This window comes from Bidens hawaiensis, unplaced genomic scaffold (assembly GCF_021521415.1).
Source record: "Bidens hawaiensis isolate Kalapana, Puna unplaced genomic scaffold, B.hawaiensis_p1.1 tig00022014_1, whole genome shotgun sequence".
NCBI classification, from domain to species: Eukaryota; Viridiplantae; Streptophyta; class Magnoliopsida; order Asterales; family Asteraceae; genus Bidens; species Bidens hawaiensis.
Genome location: NW_027493416.1, coordinates 16,631 through 36,894, shown reverse-complemented (window position 1 = coordinate 36,894; position 20,264 = coordinate 16,631). Strand labels below are relative to the sequence as shown.

General features: G+C 36.0%; 1 pseudogene; it reads right to left on the bottom strand.

Moving 5' to 3' along the window:
- Nucleotides 1–8,108: 8,108 nt before the first annotated feature.
- Nucleotides 8,109–17,958, bottom strand: LOC143564542 (auxin response factor 5-like; annotated as a pseudogene).
- Nucleotides 17,959–20,264: the final 2,306 nt, after the last annotated feature.

The following is a 20,264-nucleotide window of genomic DNA, read 5'->3' as shown; positions in this document are numbered from 1 at the left end:
TCCACCCAGGTTAGTTCAAGAACGGTGTCGGCAAGAGCTTTGTACTCTGATTCTGTAGAAGAGCGAGAGACCGTGCGCTGCTTTCCGACATTCCACGAGATCAGATTAGAGCCCAAATAAACAGCAAATCCCCCGTGGAACGACGGTCATCTGGACAACTGGCCCAATCAGCATCTAAGTATGCGTTAAGGTTGTTTTGCCAGTGTGCATCAGTAAAAGCATGAAGATTGGAGCCGGAATCGTGTTTGATGAAAAGACCATAATTTGTTGTCCCGCTAAGATATTGTAAAATTCGTTTCATGGCGAACCAGTGATTCTCTGTTGGAGCGTGCATAAATTGACAAACTTTATTCACGGCGAAAGTAATGTCTGGTCTTGTTAAAGAAACATATTGTAGAGCACCAACTGCTTGGCAATATGTGGTAGGATCAGCAAGCAGAGCACTATCACCAAGAGCCAAATTTTGCGATGTACTCATCGGCGAAGGAACAGATTTACAATCAGATAAACCCACTTGGGAGATTAACTTAGCAATGTATTTGCGTTGGGATAATATGTCACTCTTACCATGCGGAACAACTCGCAGCCCCAAAAAATAATGTAAACACCCAAATCTTTAACGGAAAATGAATCACTCAAGCCTTTAATAACGTTATTTATTGCATCGATATTGTTTCCGGTTACAATTATGTCATCGACGTAAACGAGCACATATACAAGAGTGCCTTGAGCCTTCAAAATAAATAACGAGGGATCGGTTGTGGAGCCACAAAAACTGATTTTGTACAAAGTGGTAGATAATCGATTGAACTAGGCTCGTGGAGCTTGTTTGAGCCCGTATAGAGATTTATGAAGGAGACAAACATGGTTTGGTCGATCTTTGTCAATGAAACCCGGTGGTTGCCGAAGATAAACTGCTTCTTCCAAATTACCATAAAGAAACGCATTTTGGACATCCAGTTGTCTTAAGGGCCACTGATTTGTAACCGCAAGAGATAGTAGTACACAGATGGTGGTAGCTTTAATAAAGGGGCTGAAAGTTTCTTGATAATCAATACCCGGCTGTTGACGATATCCCTTTGCAACGAGACGAGCTTTGTAGCGAGCTATGCTACCATTTTGATCCCTTTTTATCCTGTATACCCACTTAGAATCAATTAGTATTTTTAACATAGGGAACAAGAGACCAGGTCCCGTTTTTAACAAGAGCATCAAACTCTTCGCCCATGACACGACGCCACTCCAGTGATTTGTTTGCAACGGTAAAGGATGTTGGTTATAGTGTATATATGATTCGAGGATGGAGAGAAACGCTTGGTTTGTTTCGGATTAGGTCGCATGTTGGCTTGGCGAGTCCGAGGTACGGGCTGAGGTTGGTTTGTTGGCTGATGTGCGTTTATGGACTGATTTTGGGTGGTGTTTTGAGTGTGAGTGGACGGTGGAGGAGAGGGAGAAGGTACCGCAAATTGTGGAGTGGAAGGATCGGAGGTGTTTTGCGCGTCATGTGGTAGTACAGTGGACGGAGATGAAGTAGTGGAGTTTAGGTTGGTGTTTTCTGGTGAGAGTGGGGAAGATTCAGGTTGGGTAGATGATGGGGTAGGATAGGTAGAAGTGGGAGTAGGATAAATAGAGACATACGGGTCAGGTTGATGAAGAAACGAATGAGAATTGGGAGCCATTGTCTAAACCATGAGAATGAGCAACATAATTGGCTTGAGGCGGTGCACGCGTTGTAGAAGAGCCAGGCTGATTTGGACATAAAGAAGGAAGGTGCGCGATTCCGCAACGGTTGTAATGACCATAGACTGTATTTTGAGTAGTTGCCCATCCAAATTGTGGGGAGCGGTTCTGGATACGTGAATCGTCCCTGTTCCGATTGTAACTACCTCGTGTATTGCCACGGGAATTACCACGCCGATTACCGCGGTAGTTGTTTGAGGGCCGATTAGCATAAACAACTTGTGATTGAGGATTTTGAGAGGTAATTGGATTAAGTTGATATCCAAGTTGGGTTGCTAACTGTTGCAAGGTATGCAATTAAGATTGTTGAACTAGGTTCGGTCTTAACAAAGGATCAGTGGAGGCACGAAAGGCTTGAGGAACAGTATGAACCGTGCGGTTTATCATGAAGTCATGGTCGTTAAGAAGACCATGCAGCTCGATGAAAGCGACTGGTGGGATACGCGTAGGGATAGTTGACTTTAAAACATTTTGTCTTAGACCGGAGATGGCAAGCATGACCAAATCTTTATCTTTCATCGGTTCGCCTATATTTGCTAGAGTGTGACATCTGCCCCGATCCGACCCGACCCAGGTACCCGTTTCTCTGATCCGATATCTTTCTTTTATGATTTAATATTTATTTATACTTATATTTTACTTTTAATAATAATAATATATTTTCCTTCCCGCCTCTTTCTCTCTCTTTCTTTCCGCCGTCCCGTCCCTCTTCTTCTCTCTTTCCGCCTTCTGTTCCCTCTTGTCGCCGTCCCGCCCTTAAGCCTTGTTTCCTTCTCTCCTCTCCTTGTCCTTTGTTTCTTCCCGCCTAAGGTTGTCTGCGCAGCTCCACGCGCCAGACTCCTTTCAAGGAAGCCTGCGTGAAGACCATCTGTTCCAGCGATACGCGAGACGAACTCTTCTCGCAGCGCGCTAAGAATCGTAGTTCATCCCTCGACGCGCGAAGAATTATAGTTCTTCCCGCGGCGCGCTAGGAATTGTAGTTCCTCCCGCGGCGCGCTAAGAAATGTGATTCTTCCCGCGGCGCGCTAAGAAATGTGATTCTTCCCGCGGCGCGCCTTAGCCTTCTCACGCGCAGCTTTCTCGCGCTAGACTTATCTTTTCTTCTGTTTTATCCGGCCTGTTTGCTTTTGTGTTGTCTTATCTCCTGTGTTGTTGACCTGACCTATCTTATGTCTGAAAAGCCACTTTTGGCGCAGCATGCGCACCAACCCCATTGGTTGGCAGAAAAAGTGACTGACATTATCTTTTGAGATCTGCTTTTTTCATGCCTGACCAGTACCTTTATCTGACCCGCCCATGCCTGTTTACTGTTCCCTGTCAGCTTTATCTTGCCCCCTGCAGCTGCCATATCTTTTGATATCTTTTGCTTTTGGAATCTTTTGTTTTTTGAGATCTTTTCCCCTTTTCTAGGGATTGTGTCCCCTAGGGTTTCTCTATAAATAATAATGTTATTTTCCTAACACTACACACACAAAGCACTTAAACTCTCCTATTCTCTCTTGCTCCTTGCTCTCTCTGCCGTCTCCTCTCTTTGCCTCCGTCTTCCTCCCTGTTCTGCCCTGCTTTTCCGGTAATATATATTATATATAATAATTTACTTATTAATTATGCTAACTTATAATCAAGACTTAAAACAGATCATTAAAACAATAATCTTATTTATAGGTTAACTTGTGCTTGTTTAAAGTTGGTTCTTGCTTTATCTTACACCGCATCGTTTAGCAAGTGAGTAATCTCGTACCTAATCCCTTTTTGCTTTTAATGTTTTGGGATGTTCATGTGTTCATACAAACTTAGAGTCTTAAACTGTTTATGAACTTTAGTCGCGCAGTATCCCATGTGTTGAGGACGTAGACTTGGCTGTTTATTTGTATGTGTGGATCATTAACCGTCTTGTCGGTCTATTCCGCAGTTCTCATGGTACCATTAGATGAACACGGGAGAACTATCGTTTATGATTTTCTCTTTTGTTTACACTTGCACAGTCTTTCTTGTTTGTGAGCTCAATTGTGAGCACTGGCAGTCTATGAATCTTAGAGTTGGTCCCGATCAGATTACACCCTTGTTGAAAACCAGACATACACATGTTGCGCGCAGATTTATTGTTATCTATGTATTGTATTAAACTTGATTTCTCACCAACACGCAAGTGTTTGACGTTTATTTTAACACATGTTCAGGTTTGCAGTAGCTGTTTTGGAGCTTGTGGACACGTAGGAAGTTTTCTTTATTTTGGACCTAGATTAAAATGTATCAAGACAAGTTTTTGCTGTTCGAATATTATGATTTATAATATATTGATTTATGATGATTTATGTTATCTTGTTTACTTTGCGCGTGCGCGAATGAATGTATTTATTAAATATTGACACCCAATAGTGTCACGAGTAATGAAACAATATGTGGCGCCCCGATGTATAATCCGCCTTTGGTCGGGGTGTTACATAGAGCATTGGCGTATTCTTGAGCCCGACTAAGGTACTGTATAGGAGTTTCATCTCAATCTTCAAGAGTTGCGTTTTGAGGGTATATTCCCTTGATGAGTTTTGTGGTGCGTAGGCATGTTCAAGAGAAAGCCATAAGTCTCTAGAGGTAGTACCTTGAACATGTTGAAAAGAGGCTTCTGAGATGGTGGAGATTATTATCATGCGGACATGAGCATCATTAGATATCCAATGAAGGTGGCTAGGGTTATCAACAGAGGGCGCGGTTGAAGTTGCAACTGTTTTTGGTGTAGGGCATGTGATTGTGCCATCAACATAGCCGAACAGATTGTTTGTAATTAAGAAAGGTAGAAGCATGGCTTTCCAGTACCTGTAGTTGGTAGGTGATAAGGTGAAAGCAAATTTATGAGAATTATGAGAGGTTTTCTCCTCGTTTGTGAAGGCTGTAATCATCGCAATAGGGGCAGCAGATTGATTAGAAGAAGTAGGCTGCAAGTTTTGATTGACGGCAGTTAGGGTTTAATCAACTTTTAGGTTTATTGCTCTGATACCATGATAAACCGTAGAAAGAATATTGAATTATTATTGATATGATATTTGTTACATATATAGAATATATATAGAATGAGATATTACACTTGAATACCACCTAATATTATTCTATTGTCTAATACATACTAAAACATGAAAACTCTGGGATGCTAAAGTGAAAAGTAAACAAAGTTTAGCAAAAAGAAATGCCATGGATTAAAACTAAAACAATTTAAAACTTGGGAACCATGAAAACTTTGGGATGCTAAAATGAAAAGTAAACAAAATTTAGCAAAAAGAAATGCCATGGATTAAAACAAAAACAATTTAAAACTTGGGGGGACTAAATTAAAACAATCTAAAATTCAAGGACTAAGGCGCAAAATTATACTATATATTAAAAGAAACACTGTAGCAGTATGTTTCCTTTAATATATAGTATAACTAGTTTGAGACACGCGTATTACACGGGAGATTAATAAAATTTATAATATTTAACAATAAGCAAAATACAATCAATAACACATAACACAATTATCATATATCATTAATACAATTACAAATTACATTAAAATTACAGGAATTACAAAACAAACATTACGCAACTATTTTACAAATAAGAAAAAATTTTCTTGTACACTACATTTGTGTTTCTGTTGGTCAGATTACCTTGTTTATCAAGAATCAGAATCTTTATTCCACACCTGCTTGTAACTCTTGACAATGCGACATATAGCTGTCCATGTGAGAACATGGGTTCTTTCAAGTACAAGCCAACCCTAAATAATGATTGACCTTGGCTTTGTTTATGGTCATCGCAAAACATACTACAAGGGGAAACTGTCGTCTTTGAAACTTATATGCTATTTTGTTGTCTGTTGGAGTCAGTGGTGATCTATGGATCAAAACTCTATGTTCAATGTTAGTTCCAGAAATAATTTTTGCTTCAACTACATGAGTACCCAAAGATATAATCTGTAGTCGAGTACCGTTACATAAGCCTTCTTTCTGGTTAAGATTTCTAAGGAGCATAATAGGAACACCAATTGAACCCGATATTACAAAAACCGGTTTGTAGTTATAAACCACCGGGTTAGGACCGTTTTGGAGTTTTTTTTTAGCTAAAACCGGTTTGAAGCCGATATTTTGGAACCGGTTAGACAAAAACAGGTTTCATCCGGTTTAAAACCCCGTTTGTAGCTCAAAACTAATTTACAACTCATATATCATATCCATTTATAGCTCATTAACCATTCTATGTAATGCCACATTGAAAAATCAATTTATTGTAAAGGAAAATATGATGTAATTATAATAATGATATTAACAATTGCTTATGTTACAATAAGAAAGATATTTTGGAACCGGTTAGTCAAAAACAGGTACGTCAGCTTCAAAACTAATTTATGCTCACATATCATATCCATTTATAGCTCATTAACCATTTCATATAATGCCCGGTTAAAATTTGGAAAACAATTTATTGTAAAGGAAAATATGAAATATCAATTGAAAATCAATATATGGTAATTAGTTCCAGCCGTAATGGCAGTATCAATACATAGATACCAACACTGATCGGATAATATCAATTGACGTAAGTGTTGGTTGACGTACGTGAAGATCAAATCTATTGGTAGCATATGGTAAGTAAAAGATTCTTGGTAATGCTTTGGTTAACAGTTTCTCAATGTTATAAAAAAAGATGATGATATATACAATCTGTCAAAACTTCTTTATAAAATATAGGCTTTTAAAGTGTAAAGAACTAGACGTTCAATGAACTGCTCGGGTTTAAACCGAAAACCGGTTTGCGCACCTCTAGTAACAAATGTGTCAACTACTATTTAAAAAGGAAGCGGTAAATAGCAAATATTGTTTAATAATTTATTGTTGTTCTATAATAAAGGAAAATAACCTAAAATGAAAAGTGACATACCTTTACAATAAATGTGTCAACGGACGCACCAACAGTAATGGAGTCGGATTCTTGATGCTATTGAATGAATTAAACAAACAAATTTAAGTAAGACTAAACAAATCAAAATATCAATTGATTTGAAATTGGAAATAATTCTTCATTAAAAAGTGTTGATTGGCCATGGAAAGTTTAAAACATCAATTGAAAAAGTGTTGGTTCACTATTCTTTTAGGCAATTAGCAAACTAAGGATATGATAACAATAAGCTATTGATGAAAATAAAAAATCATTCATTTTGAAAATTAAAGTTGAAATCCAAGCATTAGTGAAAAATAATTGAATAGAAAAAATTCCAAAAAGTTAAATCCCTATAGAAAAAATTCCAAGCAGAACAAATCTAGATTTTAATTAAAACAGATAAACTTTGTTTTAAAAGATCAACATTTTTAGTCGTCAGTGTTGCTTTGACTTTTGAACACTTATTAAGTCAAATTCGATACTTACAAGTTACAATCTTAAAAGTTAATAATTGCTAATAATTAAATTAAATTGATTTATCTAGTAGATATGTGTTAGAAAAATGAGGAGTCATGAAAGCATGACAAGTGGCAAAACATGGTACTCTTTTATTATTATAATAGTAAGATAAGTACAAACGCGTCATGGTTAATTTTGAACCGTTCTTGTAATCCTACATATATCATTGGTTTCTCATGGACAACAATCAGGTTATTATTTTGTTGTATACTCTGTTTATTAATTTTTTATGAACACCAAAATAAAGTCACACTGCTAATCATGCATATAACACCATGAAAACATTTTTTTTTTCAAAACTCAAATCCATACACCTTATTTTTTATGTAAAATTTGAACAAATGTGATGGACCCCAATTCAGCAAACGACTACTAGCCGTAGGAAACGGGTCGGGTCTAACCCGGAGGTGGTCCCCAATACATGAAAACGGGTGATGGGTCAAGTTTCTCCCACGTTCTTCACCGCCAGCTTGTTTATTTTGCATGTTTTATTTGCATTTTAATTAACTAGATTTATCTACTTGTTCTTTAAGCTTCTTAGGTAGTAATCAGTTTTATTTTCCCAGTTATTTAGGATAGTGGGTCAGTTATTTTTTATTTTTTGGTTTCTTTATGTACTGCAATTATGGATGAATGAAAGGTGGTGATTTTATATTTAATTTTCTTCTACTTGGTTCTTTCCTTCGTGGGTCACCAGTAAAGACCATTGCTAGCACAAGTTGGCTCCTTGTGTGGTGATCTTTGGACTCTATTCAGACCTAAGGTGGTGTTTCTGTATCCTTAGGGTTGATTAGATTTGCCCTATCGAATCCTCGTGTGGTGAATTTCTGTATCACGAGTATCCGTTAGAATTCGATTTTCTTGTTCGATTCAAATTGTTATCCATTACCAGGCTAATTGCTATCAAAATGTACTAACAAAGTCTATGAAATAAATTACCATGTTAAGTTATATCACAAGCTGAAATTCTAACATTAGCAAACTTGCACTCATATATTATAAAGCTTAAATGTTAGCTATAACACATAAAAATAGGCCTCCTAAGGATCATCATGCAATTAACGCCTCATTCCGCAGTGCTGTTGTTCAGAAGCTGCATCTGTCTAACTTCACAAAGCGAAAGAATCCTGATGCATCGAACGCACCCCACAAATTCCCTGCATTTAACTCATCAAGATTAGAAGTGAACTGTTATCATTTTTATGGTACCAAACGACCATGCTCGGTTTGTTGGATGTTAAAACCACCAAAAAAGGAGGCATTCATGCACTACCAAACATTCAATAACATGCACCATGTGCAACTAGGCCTGGAAACGAACCGCACGTTCAGTTAGCAGCTCGTGTATCATTTGGTGGGAAGTTCGCTTATGTTCGTTTATTTAATAAACGAACAAAAAAATTGTGTTCATGTAATTATACGAACAAACATGAAAACACGTTTGTTCGTTCATTTATGTTCATGAACGTTTGTTTATGTTCGTTCATTTATGCTCGTTTGTGTTCTTTTATGTTCATTTATCTTTGTTTGTGTTTGTTCACGTTTGTTCACATATGTTGATTTATCTTTGTTCAATTATGTCCATTTATGTTCGTGAACTGTTCATTTAGATTTTAAACAACGAACATAAACGAACACGAACATGTTCGTTTTTTAAACGAACGAACATGAACAAAAATATTTTCGATTAAGTGTTCCTGTTCGTTCAAAGTTAACAGGCGAACATGAACATACCCTTGTTCGTGTTCATTCAGTTCGTTTACAGGCCTATGTGCAACATATGCTACCTTTGTTAGTGTGCATATCTTCTGAAAAATATTATTGGATGGATTTATCTTTTATGCATTATAACATAATGCACATCAACCATCCATAAATAAGTAGCTATCAAATATGGATACAAATTTAAAAGTAACTTACTCCCATGGATCATCACCAACAAGAAAAACATCATTCTCAAAATCCACAAACACCAACATCCATTCAGAACCTCTAGAATCATTAAGCAGCCCATCAAGCCCGAACATCCTCTCGATCTCAGAGAGCAGTTCGTCATAGTTTTTGAATCTCGATACATTAATCGATCTTCCTATCGATCCCACCTTGTGAATCTGCAAAACAAAGAAAACAACAAAGTTTTTGTTTTTTTTTTCTTTTCATACATGCGTGTCGCATGATGGTGACAATTTTGACCCGCTTACTTTTTGTTAAATATGTATTAATGTATTAGATTATTAGTATGAGTGTTTAAAATGCAGTCCATTACTTTTACATTTATGAATGTGTCAATTCCCAAAGATACTCACCTTTGTATTGGTTCTAATACGAGTAGGTGGGCCCGCTTGCGGCCACGAGCCATCATGCATAATATCCCCATGGCCCGGGCTAAAACTGTCGTTCACCAAATAACCCGAAAGATCACTTTGATCACCATCTTCAGTTCTTATACGAGTCGGTGGGCCCGCTTGTGGCCGCGAGCCATTATGCAAAATATCCCCATGGCCCGGGCTAAAGCTGTTGTTTACCAAATAACCCGAAAGATCACTTTGATCACCATCTTCAAACCCGCAAAACTCATCCAACCTGACACTCTAGACTGACGGGTCAACAACCGAACTGCCACCATTATAAACATCATCATGTGAATCCCATGTTTCTAGCCCGAGGTCGGGGACCACGCCACAAAAAGAAGAATCAAGCTGCTCGATTGGTGACAAATGATTAAAAACGGGCAGCTCGTTTACAGAAGTTTGAGGATTAATGACGGGCTCGAGAGGTGGCAGTTCGGGTTTAAATGGTTTAACTGTCTCTGACGCTGCAATGGATTTTTGGGTAACGGGTGAAACGGGCCCACTATTGTTTAAGTTTTGAGGTTTTGTTAACGTGTTGATTAACAATGATGGGTTTGAAAAGTTTGCATTTATGGGTTCTATGGCCCGAAGAAAAGGACGGGCCACAGTGTTAGATGTTTCGGGTGGTTCTCCTATGAAGCTAGAGTTGAAGGGTCGTTTTAAGGTTGAAGCGAGTGGAGGGAAAATAAAGAGACTCTCGGGGGTCTCGATGTCCCACGGGCTCACTCGGTTTTGCCTATCACTACATCCTGGTTCATGCCACTGCACCTGATATGTATAATAATAATAAGAGATAATGTATATGTTATATTAATGCCACATATAGAAATTTGGTGCAGTTTCATATGTAACCTGTTTCACCCAAAATAAATAAATAAATAAATAAAAATAAAAAATTGACTAATTAATGAAATAAAGTTTATAAGTAACTAATTTTACTTTATTTATTTATGGAATATATAAAAGCTCAATATTTTATATACTTAAAAAATATAAAAATATCATATTAACTCTTTCAAAAACTAAAAAAACCACTTTTCCTGGTTCATAGTTAATAAAATAAGATCAGCAGCTCGTTTCTCTAACGAAACGAAAAGAACATTGCGCGCTAAGCAGATTCGGAGTAACAAAGTTGTTTTCCTATTTGGAGTAACTGATTTCATTTCATTTACAATGAGATGACTAAAAACAATATTTACTGCTAGGAACTGGTAAATGTGATCTGTGAAATTGTGGAAGATATGTATATATTTAGAGGACAACTTCATATTAATGAAACACAACCTGAAGATCATGCCACTTCGAGTTAGGCCACCTTAATGGATCTGCATCGCTTATACCTGTAATTGTCCCCATATGCCTACATAAACAACAAGATGATCAATTCACATTTGAACAGTCTTTTAATATAACCGAAAGGTTGGACCGTTGGATATAGATGATAATGGCCAAATGGGCATTTTGGTACCGTTAGAAATGTGTTAGGCTAAGTTCGGTAGACGCAACTTTCCAAATAGTTAGTGTTAATATGACTAAAACTTATATTGTCTCAAAAAGAATATAATATTTTGAATAAATGATTTAGAAGGTTTTATGGATTAAACTTTCGACCCGTTTGACATCAACCATAACAAAAATCGACTCATTTATAAGTAAATGGATCCAAAATACCATCGCTACTTAAGAAAAATGTTAGTTATTTAAAGTTCAAAACATTACATGTATACATGTACCTGCGTTTTCCTGAATCCTCAGTTTCAAACATCATTCCAAACCTCATACCAACAAATAGTTTATTCCCACAAACCGACTTCTGGTATTTTTCCAACGAGATGATGAATTCTGCAGGACATACCCTACAATAAACATGATAATCAGCTTATTTGCATCAAAATGTCGGTTCTTGTTATGTAATCTAGACTTCAAGAAAACGAGCTACAACAAACTACCTTGGGTTATAAGATATTGTAAACGGGCTACAATTTTCAGCAGCATGAGCTGCAGCAGCAAGCACTCCTATGTGCATGCTGTCAGCAAATAAAACCGAAGACGGTGAAGCTGTTTGTTGACGGTTTGCACGCCTCACTCCCAATAATAATTGTGATTTTTCATCCCTGTAATAATATTGAATGGGCTTATTTGCTAAAAGGGGAAATGTGGGTCAAAAGTTGACAAAAAAAATGGACAAAAAGTGTTGCCATGTCAGTCAGCCCGACCCAACCCGTTTGGACACATAACATGAAACTACTCATTTGACCTTTACCCAACCCACACATTTTGTCACCTGATAAATAGAACTGCATCGCCTGCTTTAAGCCTTTTTGCACTAACAAACATGCTCCAACCCGTAGTCAAAAGGTGTCGTTTTGGCTGCCCTGCATAAAATGGAAAACGATTGACAAATAATATTCGATAAAATTATAATAAGCTTAAGTATTACGATTTATATATACACACATGATTAGAAAAAAAAACACCAGATTCTTGATATTAGGCTTTTGGTATATTGACTGTTAATTTGCATGCATGGCAATCTGAAAGATGTAAAAATGAGATATTTTCACCTCGAAATATATGACGGAATGTCCATGTATTATCATGCAAATCTCGGACAACAAGCTCTTGAGTTGGAGGCTGCATTGAAAAATCCTGAAACACTATATAATTTGATCAACAACTCTAGCTACTTACTTGGTAGATTTGGGCTGTGTTTTTATCTCTAATGGGTCACACGGGTGAATAAAAACATAGCTTAGAAAGAAAATAGAACAAACGGGTTGAAAGACACAAACGTGTTTGCCTGTTTAATGCATAAAACCTCCTAAATCATTGTATTAAAAAATATATTATTATTGAAATAATATAACTTTTGTAATGATATTTGGCACACCAACTATTTATCTAAAAAACACTCTGGAAAAGTGTTACGGGTCAATATGGCCCAACCCATTTTGACCCGTACCAAAACTAATATGAATTGTTTTCCAAACTGTCTAACCTGAACAATTTTATCAATTTGTGTTTTGGAATACTAACTGTGTTAAAGAAAGCGAACATTCTGGACAAAAGTATGCCGAATCCTCTTGGTCGACACGTTTTGAGCGTTACCACAACTATCGTTTGACATGTTACCCAAACCGCCTGACCTCCCCATTTTAATATATTTGACACAACAGCTATTTTTTTTATAAAAGTTAACATTTTGGGCCAAAGTGTTCCGGGCCCGCCCGACCCGACCCGTTGCCCAAACCATCAAACCATTTTATATACTTGACACACTAACCATTTACTAAAATAAATAAGCATTCTGGACAAGTATCTTGGTTCATCCAACCCGATACGTTTTGACCATACCAAAGCTACTATTCACCCGTTAACCAAACTGTTTAGGCTCCGTTTTTTAATATTTGACACGCTAACTATTTATTGGAAAAGTAAAAATTCCGGACAAAAAAATGTCGAGTCATATTCGACACACCAACAATTTATTAGGCTGAGGGGTGCGGAGCGCGAGAAGGGGCGCGAAAGCCCTTCCGCTCGCGCCCCGGGGCGCGAGCACCACCCCACCGAGGCGCGAGAGGGGCGCGAGAGGGGCGCGAGCGCGGAAAAAGAGGCAGGCGCGGATGGGCTAGCGGCTGGGAATGGCGTGAAGGGTTCTTGGAAAGCGTGAATAGAGCCGTGGGCTCGTTTTTTATTAAAAAAAAAAAATTTTTTTTCTCTATATAATAACATACCAATATCAAACCTATATCAAACCCGATTTTTTTTCTCTATATAATAACATACAATTTTTTCTCTCTATTAAACCTATATCAAAACCAAACCAACACCATTATCACATACCAATATCACATACCACACCCAAAACCCGAAATCACCCCATCTTCCAAACCTTTTTTTAAAAACATGGCTGGAAATTGGTACCCAAACCTAGATTCAGATTACAGTTACGACGATTTATGGTCGGCACCGGACCAAGCGATGTTTTATTCGGGGTCGCAACAATCATCCGGCTTTCAACAATCCAACATACAACCGTCTCCTAACTTTGTAGTTCCGGAGACACAAGAACCAGAAGGTGAAGCTGCGGGACAAAGAAGACGCGTCCACCGGAAAAAACAAGTTGCAACAGACGGGTCGGGTTCGGCTTCGACTGGAAGGACGAAACGGAAAACCACTCCGTGGTCATCGGATGAGAAGGAAGCCCTGTGTCGGGCTTGGATAGTCATTTCTGAGGATAGGCGTTGCGGTAATTGTTTTAACGTTTTTAAAAATGATTTTTAATAAAAAAGTTAAATAAAAAAGTTAAATGACTTACAAATTTATTTATGCATTTTGCAGCGGACTACCAAAAGAGCAAGGTCTTTTGGACAAAGGTTAGGGAGACGTTCTATTCGCTCGTTGGGAGTACAGAGCGGAACGCCGATATGATTTCGGGTCGGTGGACCGAAATCAGAAAATTTGTCGGCTTGTTTACTAATCTGTTCAACAGGAACGCCGGTCGTATGAGACCAAGTGGCAGTGACGATTTGGCGGTTTATAATTTCACTGTCGAAGAGTGGAGGCAGGAGTGCCTGCGGAGGTATGGGACGGTGAAGACGTGGGACGATGTAAAGGTGTGGGAGAGGTTGAGAAGGTGTTCTAAGTGGGTTGAGCTGGTGGCGCCGGACGTTGATGCGGAAGTAGGGCTGAAACGGACTAAAACTAGTTCGTCTGGAGCGTACAGCACTTCCGCCGGGTCGGATTGCCGGGTTGGATTCGACCTAAACGTTGCGGGGGAGGAAACGTCTTCACCGCCGAGGAGGCGGCCATTGGGAAGGGACGCCAGGGGCAAAAAACCGGCTGAGGGGGAAGCCGTAAACATCAACGATCTTGTTGAATCCCTCAATAAATTCAACAAAACCATGGAGGTGGTCTCTAATGACAAAAAGGAAAAAAAAAGAATGAGAGATTTGGAATTCCTTACAAGAGACTTCAGTAACCTAAATCCGGTCGACCAAATGCTGATGGAAAAACAAAAGGAACGTATCCGGAAGAGGTTGATCGAAGAAGACCAAGCCGAATAATAAGAATAATGTTTTTTTTTAGTACTTTAATTTTTTTTTTAGATATTAATGTGTTTTTTTAATTAATGTGTGTTTTTTTAAATAATTTATGAGTTTTTTTAATAATACGTTTTTTTAATACATTTATAAAAAAATAAAAAAAAAAACCGCTCGCGCCCCCTCTCGCGCCCCTCCACACCATGTCCCGGGGCGCGAGCACCACAACCAATACCCATCTTATCAAGTTTCTCTCTCTGCCACACGTCACAATATTATTGGCTGGCGCCCCCACTCGCGCCCCCCTCTCGCGCCACCCACACCCCTCAGCCTTAAAAAGAAAAACATAAAAAGGACAAAATTGTTCTGTCCACCCTGTCTGGCCCGTTTTGACCGTACCAAAACTATTATTTTAACCCGTTACTCAACCCGCCAGATCCGTCCATTTATCCACATATAATAAAACCTCACCAATGGTGGGAAAAGCTTTTCTGCTGCTCTACAAGGCACCGAGAAGCCACCATGCGTGCTAGTATCACTCGGGGTCAAAGTCTTGCAAAAGAACTCACTTGGATGTTTGCTCAGTCTCATTCCAATATCCGTTACAGATAAAACATCTTTTTCCTGAATTATAAAATCCATCATTCACATTTGTCATTGAAAACCTTTAATATATGCAAGATGTTATATATAATATTATTTTATTTTATTTTTCAAAATAACAAAAACTCACAGAGTTTAGAGGTTGAAGGCTCATTTGGGCATAGATCTCATCAGTATCTTTATCTGCCTATTTCAGTAATAAGTAAATTAAGAATGAAGAAATGCATCGATCAATAAGAAAATAATTAGTTCGAATGTTGACTCGTTTACTTATGAATAGGCTGACCTAACGGGTCAAACTCGTAAAAAAGGGCTTAAAAAAGAAACGGGCCAAACAGCCGGAACCCACCAAAAGTGTATTTTTAACGCATAAAACCTTCTAAAACATTATACTAAAAAGTAACTATATTGTTATTTAGAATAGCAAAATTTTATATATTAATATCTCACTTATTCTCACACACTAATTATCTGTAAAACAGTTAATAAAATATTGGACAAAAAGTGTTTCTAGTCGACCCACAAAAAAAAATACTAGTTTTGGCCCGTTACCCAACCCGCGCGTTTTGCCACCTGTATGTTACTTTTATGAACTTAGATGAAATACATATAGTCATTGACCCGTTGACTAATATAAAGTAACCCAATTTGACCTATTGACTAACTTAAAATGTAGCATTTTGACACCGTTGACTTATTTAAGGTGATCTATTTTGACCTGTTGACTTATTTAAGGTGACCCGTTGACTAACATACATGTAGAGTAGAACTTAGAACTTGGCACAATATTTGGGAAGGAAGATTCGGGTAGCTAGGAACTTGAGTTGTCCCGGTTCTGTTTGTTGTGGCCGCCACCTAATGAACAAAATTTGATCGCGTGTTAGGAAAAAAAAACACACAACATGTCTACATCAAATAGCCCAAGTATGTAAACTGTTTTAAATTTTTGTTCGCTTTCATATTTTGTTTTCATTTGCGGTCCCGTTTCGACTTTCGACCATAGAGGCATTAATGCAAACAGTTGCTATAAGTAAATTATGCATAGTAATATTCAACTTCAAGTGTTTGGTTATTCTACTTCTGTTTGCTATAACTTAATGATTTAGGATTCAAATAATCAGAGTTAAAATAGCTAGAACAAAGGTAGTTATTTAATTGGTAGTTGAAAATTACTTATATACCCTTGGTTTTCCTAGGGATGGTAAACAAGTCGTGTTCGTGGATCCAGCCCGACACGAGGCCAAAATTTTGGCCCATATGGTTTATACCTCTTTTAATTTTTTTCATATTAATACTTTAAATGACATATTACAAAAATAAAAAATAAAAAATAAAAAAAAATACATGTGTATATAAAATAAGTATGTTTAAACTATAAACTCTTATGTCAATTTATCTTTTAACTTCAAAAAAAAGTTTTAAAAAATGGTTTAGCGGGCTACCATACAATGCGCCAGGTTAACCCGAACACGACCAGTTTAGCTAAACATGTTCAAACCTGAATATTGTTGAAAGAGCATCTTCAAAAAATGATTAAAAACTCAAAATATAATTAAAATAAGTTTGAAACAAATGGATTTATGAAAAAAACAGAACCTGTTCACTGTGTCCTTGTGGGAAAATAATAAACAAGGCTTCCAACCAGTGGTAAGGATACCAATGGGCCAGCACATGCATGCCATAATTCTGAATTTATTGGCTTTTTTACCCCTGCAATATGAATAAAATCAGAACTGTTACATATACTACAAGATTTTCAAACACAACTCTCCCTATCATTCTCTGCCACTAATGTCATCAAGCCAAATAAAACCAAAACAATGTTTTCATAATAAGAAAAATACTATTCTAAAATCAGAATGTCACAAATAATTCCCCCCCCCCCCCCTCCCCCTCCCCTTCTTTTTATAGTTCTATAGGCATGAAACATAGAATATACGTGAAGCGTTCAAAAAATGACTTTGAATGAACAAACTTGATTCACTTTCTACGTTAAAAAAATGTGTGTTTCTCAACCGAAAAAGGCTTGGACAAAAATAAAGTAGACACTCATGCAAGATACATTATATACCTGAAAATAAAGTAGATACGTTAAAAAAATTGCTTGCCAAAATTTTCTTGCAAATGCAAACTAAAAGGGGCTTAGATAATTTACTTTTTGAAGGGAAGTTTTGGTGAAAGCAAAGTAGATACATGAATTTTTTTCTTTTTAAAATATACACCATAAAATATTAAAATGGACATGTTTATGACTTATTCTCTTGTAAAATTCTATAATTTAGAGAGAAAACTTACAAAAAAAAAGGAAGAAGATAAAAAAGAATCAATGTACAAATCATAATTGTATTTAGCAAGTTTACAAATTGGTATTACCTTGTTACTAGGCCAAAAATTAAAATAAAATAACTATCTAAAGCATAATTGTACATTTGATGACATATTGCTAGACTTTAAACATGGAACCAAATATAAAGACTAATCTTCTTAAATTTTGAGTATAATCTGCTTCACAAAGCACATGAAATTTGCTAATCTTTCTTTAATCACGAGGAGCCGAAACTCACGGAACCTATAATACTCCGCTAAGTGCTAACCGATAAGATCAGTTAAAAAACAGTTTGTTTTCAACAGAACTAAATTCAGAAAACCAGTGAAAGCTCGACCGCTAAAAATTTGCTAAAATGCTAAAATTGTAAAAGTAACTAACCAGTTTGATCCTGCTTTTCCTTCAACAGTGTCATCTCCTCAAACAAACTTTGAGCACCAATCTTATCTCCAACAATATTCATATCACACTTTGAAACAGACTTCAATGATCACCTAACAAAGTTATAAATATCACATTGATTCCATCACAGGGGCAAAACTGACAAAATCCCACCTCAATCAACCCAAGATTTCACTCAAAAAAACATGTTTTGAAGCACCCCATTTGGAAAAATCATACATTTGTTGTCAGAAACAAGTGAAAGAAAACAAATGACTGAGGAATATTAACAACAGCATGCCCCAAAAATCCAAAACCAAAGAACAAAAACCTGCAAATTCTAAGTGGGGCTACTTAAAACAAGAATAATAACAGTTTGGATAAAAATAAATAAGAAGAATAAAAAGGTTTTTATTTTCACATTTATCAAAGCAGAAGAGTGCTATGTTTATTGAGTGCTATCGTTAATATATATATGCATGCATAAATTTGTATGTATATATTTATGGTCCTCCTTTGAAAAACAAACCGTGAAAGCGGTCATAATATTATTGATTTCATGATTTTTCACTCCACATACAGGCAAAAAAAAGTGTTTATCTTTGCGTATTAAAAATTAGGGGATTTGAAAATGAAAACGAACTTTATCAAACGAGCATAACAAACTTACTTACATGGAGAACCCTATTTATAGATCTGCTAAACTTGCTCTAGAGCCAAGCCTAAATTGGAAAACATATTTTATAATATATCCATCATATTCTTATCATGTTAAACAAATATTAATATAAAACTTAACAAAACAAACCCGAAAATTTAATCACTTAACAAATCAAGATTAAGTCTTCACGGTTTGGTTTCGGTTTTTGGCATTTGAGCTTGAAAATTTTGGACCGAAAAGAAAGTTGTCCGAAAATAATGAATTTAGGTATAAATAATTTTGTTAAATGTTAACTAATAGACTATTATGCATTTGGATAAAAGTTTTTGACTTACAAATTTATTAAATTCTTATAAATTACTTAAAATAAAAATAAAAAAAATAAAAATCTAGAAATTCGGTTCAGTTCGGTTTTTATTACATACAAAACCAAAACCGAACTGTTAGTTCAGTTTTTACCAAAACATAAAACCAAATCGTCGGTTTTTATTTCGTTTTGGTTTTTTACGATTTGAATTTTTCAGTTTCGAATCATTTTTTTCAATTTCTTACACACCCCTATTAAAAATGTACCAAGTGATAGAAATTGCAGCTTCAATGTGTTAAAAACAAAAGATAGCCAAATAGGATTGATGAAGAAGATCAAGAAGGAAGTGCTTTAAAAGTTATAAATTAAGTCAAAGTTTAGAAAATTAAAATATTAAAATATAACTTGCTTTTTTATAAATTAAATAAAATTTTTATGTAGAGTTTTTTTAGTATGAGTTTATCTTTTAGAAAATTCATGTTATATATTATTCATGTAACTAAATTTTTTATATTTGTTTACGTACGTGCAACAAAAGAAATTCTATACTTAATTAGCGGCCTTTTTAATTGTCCATATAAGATCATCTGCGTCCCTTGCTCGTAGCTGATGTGGAGTTGCCCTCCACAAGGGCTATGTAGAGTCAATTCAAAGATTCATTTACTTTTTCAGTCTGACTTAAGTGCTTCAACTACTTGTACACCATGCTTATATTTTAGTTTAGATATTTTTATACATAGAATGTAATAACTTTATTACAAAACATCATTTATATATTTTTAACTTTTTTATACAATACTTTAAACTATAATAATTTTTTTACTAACAACGTATTGTTTTTATAGAAGGTTAATTAAAAAGCTTATGAATAATTTCATTTGGTATTAAAAATATTTGACTAAAATAAATAAATTTTTTTAAAAATGGTAATAATGTAAAAATATAAGGATCTGTAACAATATTTATGTAAGAATATTTATATAGATTAACTCAGGAAAAAAAAGTGTTTTGAAAGAAGTAGGAAAATTTTGATTAATTGAATGTGTATGTTATTAACTTAATATTATGGAGACAGTCTTAACGACAAAAGATGGTCAAAGACTCAACCAAGAGTTTAGGTGCAAGACCATAATATGGGAATTTTAACCAACCTATCAAGGCACGTGGACGTTTGTGTAGATGCAGTTTTGATTTTTTTTATTGTAGCATAAATAAAGGATATAATAAGATATTATGAAGCTTATCATATGCGACATATTGTATAGAAAATAGTTGTGTTACGGACCAATAAACTACAAACAAAAGTTTGCTTGTAAACATGAAATTTTTGCTCAAAGTCAATTATGTGTAAATTTGTCTATAATACTTATCTTTTTTCGTTGACATATAATAGTACATATAATGATATACATTTAGTTTT